The sequence below is a fragment of the Etheostoma spectabile genome, chromosome 2, assembly GCF_008692095.1.
Source record: "Etheostoma spectabile isolate EspeVRDwgs_2016 chromosome 2, UIUC_Espe_1.0, whole genome shotgun sequence".
Lineage (NCBI taxonomy): Eukaryota > Metazoa > Chordata > Actinopteri > Perciformes > Percidae > Etheostoma > Etheostoma spectabile.
Genome location: NC_045734.1, coordinates 21756064 through 21761351, shown reverse-complemented (window position 1 = coordinate 21761351; position 5288 = coordinate 21756064). Strand labels below are relative to the sequence as shown.

At 39.8% G+C, this 5288-nt stretch overlaps 1 pseudogene; it reads left to right on the top strand.

Annotated features, from left to right (window-relative positions):
- Positions 1-4725: 4725 nt before the first annotated feature.
- The window catches only part of LOC116700339 (tubulin beta-4B chain-like), a 3364-nt pseudogene continuing 2801 nt past the window's right edge, over positions 4726-5288 (top strand).

Here is a 5288-nt window from a genome sequence, read left to right as displayed (position 1 = left end):
CTCAAAAAACTTCCAGAATATAAAACAGGTGGTCAATAGATAAAGAAAACCAATTAAGGTAATAACGACAACACTGTGGCTGAGCGGTTTGTTTTATGGGCTTGTCAGCTGTGGGATTGATTCAAGGTGTTGCATGTTTTCATTGTTTCTCTCAGGTGCTCCACCTTCTTCTTACTATCTAATGACAGAAATTTTACAAAAGAAAGAAGGATGACAAAATCAAATCAATTATTCATTGTCTGCACAATCTTTTAGAGCAAAGCCCATCAATGGTTTCTACAGAAGTAAGAAGTAGTCCTTGATAGATTAAAAAAAATACCTGGCAAGCAGTTTCAAGTAGAACCTTTTCCTTATTGGCATATAGGACTTAACAAAAGATTAATATGGTAGAAACTCAATCAACTTGATAACGGCTTGACACACTGAATTGCTTTTGACACTTATTTTAGTCAGAGCTCACAAAAACAAAAACATGACTTTATATGGGACTTCAATTGAAGTATAACTTTGTACTGGGAAAAAATGAATTAGCAAGAGGCTACAGACTATTATTTCTTCTTTTTATTTTCATGGCTGGCGAACATGAATGCTGAATTATGAATTGTCTAAACACATAAAGGAATAAATCTTCCTAAGACAGCTATACACCACATGTACATGCAAACACATTCTCTCCACTCACACACAACTATAGTTGCACACAGTTTTGATCGTTGCTATTTGACTAACACAATGCATTATGTTTCATCATGTTGAGTATCAAGTTGTCCTTCCTGCGCTCTGTCAGTCTTCAGTTTTGACCTTCTTTGATCCCATTTTTACTTTTTCTTCGATTTTGTGTGTCCCACTTGTGTGTGTCTCCTTTCAAAGTGCTGATCATCCTCCTCAGTGATCTAGGTGTTTCTGACAGGGCAGGTGGTTTTATGACTCTCCTCTAATGAGGGGAATGTATCTGCCAGCTCTTCCATAAAATGACAAACTGCTGGTAAAGTGTTCACCTCACTGTGACATATTTAATAACTGTGAAATGTATCAGCAGTGAGGAAGTGTGTGTGTTTGTGTGTGTGTGTGTGTGTGTGTGTGTGTGTGTGTGTGTGTGTGGTGTGTGTGTTGTGTGTTTGGGTATGGGGTGTGTTGTGTGTGTGTGTGTGGTTTTTAAGTGTGACATTTGACAAAGCACACTGGAAAAAATGGTGGGTTGGACATGCATAAAGCTGGAAATACACAGATGATGGTCACAGCGGGGATGTGGGAGGCTGAGAGAATAAGACGGTTGTGACACTATAGGAGGATGTGGCCTGGCGCGTTGTGGGTTTGTTGGAGCGTTTTATATGCGACTGACGCGTTCTTAAAGAACGATAATATACTCTGCACACTTAATATCATCCCAATGACAAGGCTTAGGCAGCAGGACGATTGTGTTGTGTATGTGTGTCATGGGTTACTCTTTAAATGCTCCATCGTCGCCTGAGGCGTTCAAAACTCTGGGAATAATTGTGTTCCTGAGAAAAAAAAGGAAGGATATTAAAAATGAGATTAAGAGGCAAGAGATTTTTCTGTATGTGATCCTAATATTTCTCAGAATTGCAAATAAGTCAAAGGGCACGTTGAAAGAATGACACTGCGATATATACAATGTAAGAACCCACAAAAATTGTCCGAGTTAATTTTTATGTGTTTTCATTTAGTTATGTATTTCATGCATTCACAATTCAAAAACGCTGAGGGTTTCCCTTAACTCAGGCATGTGACTATTGGTGCATGCAACTTTGTAACAAATGTACTTTTTCTTTTTTAAGTAGTGAGGGACAATAAGCGGTCATTAGCACAGTAGAAGATTGCCCCTCTCTGGATATCAGGTGTTACTACAGGGATCATTAGCTGCTAAGGGGCCCCTGTTGACCAACCTCCCCAACAAACACACATATAGTACACTATGCATTGTGTATCATGTTGCGCCTTCAAATATCCACAAAGTGCAGTGCACACAGCAAATCTTCCCCCCCTTGGTGCCACATGTTCATAAAGAAATGCTGATAAAATGCAAAAATTGAATATGGTAGATGAACGATTATATGATGCCATCTAGGGTGCTCTTAATGAAGAAAAACGCGATGAAATGCCCTCTAGAGTGCCCTTAATTAATAAAATATAATAAAGTACCCTGCAGGCTGCCCTTCCATTAGAGAAAAGTGATCTTTATGGTGGCACAAATTAAGTAGATGCAATGCAGTGCAATTTAGGCTGCCCTACGCAGCTGGTCCCTTAGGTCTTTGGGGTTTCTGTGTCTGGAGCTTTGGGCAGTTACCTGCTTAGCTAGGTTGGTTAGCCATCTTTGACAGAGACATGTAGCACCTACAGAATGTTGTTGTATACTACGGAGCCCCCGAGGTGACATGTAGGGGAAAAAAAATCAAGGACATTTTTTTTTACAAAAAACATGTACTGGGGACAAGCGCTTTTGCAAGATCTTCACTTTGTTTTGTGAGATCTCGAGTTTTATTTGCAAGATCTTGACTTTGACATGGAGAAAAAAAGAAATTTGAAAAAAAACTTAAATAAAAAAGTAAAAAATATTAAAATTAATAAAATATGTACTGGAACAATCACTTTTGCAAGATATTGGCTTTGTTTTGCAAAATATCAAGTTTTCTTCGTAAGTTCTTGCAAATCCAACAAACAATAAGGCTAACCTTGCTAGCTTGTAGCGTGACATGATTACATATTCTTGGTTGTCCAAGTACACTTAACATTTATTTTGGTAAGCGTTACTAATTAATACATGCCAAAGTGAAGTGTTATAATGGACACTGTTTTTGACTGTTGTGTTAATGACTGCAGGTTAACTTTAGTATCTAGCGAGTATCTAGCTCGTAGCATGACATGACAAATCATCAGCAACCCTTTTTATAAATCACAGTATAAGAATGAATAACAAGCCAGGCTTGTGTATGATTAAAACCCATCTAACTAATGGCTCAGACTGATGTTTTTAGTGAGTCTGTTGGCTGTGTTTTGATGTATTTCAGGGTCTGGCTGCAGTACTGACAGGTTACTGTGCAGTCATTGAACAGTGGTTGTCATGGAATTTAGTGTAAGGCAGAGTTTTTCAACAGGGGTCTGGGACCCCTTGGGAGTTACTGTAGGGGGGCGGTTTCCAAGAAAATGTAAGTATCTTAATATATTATCAAATGTAAATCAGCTTTACAATTTGTGAAAACCCTCCACTGATGATAGGCTTACTGGCCCATAGGTCACTAACATCCACATAAACAGTTCATCCTAAGGATTCACTGTGCCACATGTATGTTTAACATTGAAACATGATTCATAAAATCATGCCAACAATTATTATTTTAATGGCTTAGTATTCTATGCACTAAAAAGGTACTGTATGTATGAAGGCTTTAGGCCAACCTACATGTTACTGTGAGCCCAGTTTAATATGCAACTTCATTTTATGGAATATATGTTGTAGGGGAGCTTGTGAGGTAAGAAAAGGCAGCTTGATAGAAACAAATGTGACTATGTTGTATCTCAGTTTATATGTCTGACCACGACCTATAATCATGAAGACACTATCCAGATTGTGTCAGGATCCTTATGATATACGACTTGTCTTTGGTGAGTGATCAGTTGTGATTGGATTTCACTTCCTTACTCACCTTTGATGTTCTCTTTGGACGCCTGCTGGACAAGGTTGGGAAATGCCATCTTGTTGGCTTAGTATCCCATTCTTTTTCCTTCCTGAATCCCTTCCAGCTTGTTTTCAAACTTCCTGTCTCTACGGGCAACAGCACAAACAAAACAAAGAGCTGCTTCCTAATGATGGACCGCATTCAATTGGTTTGTTCATGCAAGATATTCACTGTGGGCAATGAGGTCATTTCCTTTGTATGTTTCTCTGGAAATTTGGTTTTTCAGCCCAGGAGTTGCACATTTCAAACCAGGCATAAACATGTTTGTTTTCAGATACAAACAGATGTCGAGCCATGGGACCAAGTTTGTTTGACAATCATTGTATAGGCTGTACATGTGCAATTCAAAGAGGGCAGTGTGAGGGGTTGGCAAAGGGCCCAACAGCTCATTTTTGCCACACAGCCCAAGAGGTGTCTCTATGTTCCATGCAAACATCACATCCTGAATATGATCAAAACCAGGATTGGACTCGTAACCAGGTTACTACAATGTGTGCATGTAAACATAGGCTACTTGTTAGATAATATGATAATTTAGGAGGAAACCATCTAAACTAGGAAACAGTTAAATACATTTTTTTTAAATATTAAAAATGAATAATTACAGCAAAATAAGAAATAAAGAAAATTACATCCAAAACGAAGTTCACATTACTTCAAGTCCCTATGTCACAAGTTAATCCATAACATTAACATTATTATTATTATGCAGGAAATTATTAAAGAAAGCCCACACATCAGTGTTTAAATCTAGTGGCACAGCTTTTATATTGAAAACATTTCCCTTCTACAGTTGATTTTCCAATTGAATAAGCCCAAATTTCACCATCACACTCAGGGTCAATCTATATTCTTATTAATTCTTATTTATCTTCTTCACAAACTGAATCAAGTTTAAAGAATAAAGCTATTCTTACAGTGTAATCTCACATCACTGTCAATCCCACATCAACAAACCAGTCCAGACGTTCATACATCCCAGACAGGCCAGTTTTCCGGCAGTGCCCGGTTCCCGTTGTCATGGAGATGACGTCATGCTGCAGCACCGGGATGAACGGCGCAGTCGCGGAAGGAGGGAGGGCGAGTTTACAACGCAGCCACACAACTCCTCCGCCATTCACGTAGACCGTCGAGTAAACCGGGAGTGGCAGGGCCGAACAGCCGAAAAACCAGAGCCAGTCGTCTGCGTCCCCCTGTTTCTCTGTGAGACTCCCCATACCACAGTGACAACATGCGTGAGATCGTGCACCTGCAGGCCGGGCAGTGTGGGAACCAGATTGGAGCAAAGGTAAGAAAAACACGCACACACCCGTTTTGATCTACCTGTTAACTGCACTCGGTTTCATGTGATTGGATTCAAGTTTAACAGTCTCTATGCCAAACTCTAGGCTGAGGCCATGATGGACAGGAAATACTAAATAGGTCACACAGTGTGGAGTGGAGAGGGTTGCATAAGACTGAATGCTGCGTACAATAGCATCCTTTAGGATGGGCGGTGGCATGCCGAGACATCCCCGCTGCTGTCGCTAATGCCCTTTATGTGTGTGTGTGTGTGTGTGTGTGTGTGTGTGTGTGTGTGTGTGTGTGTGT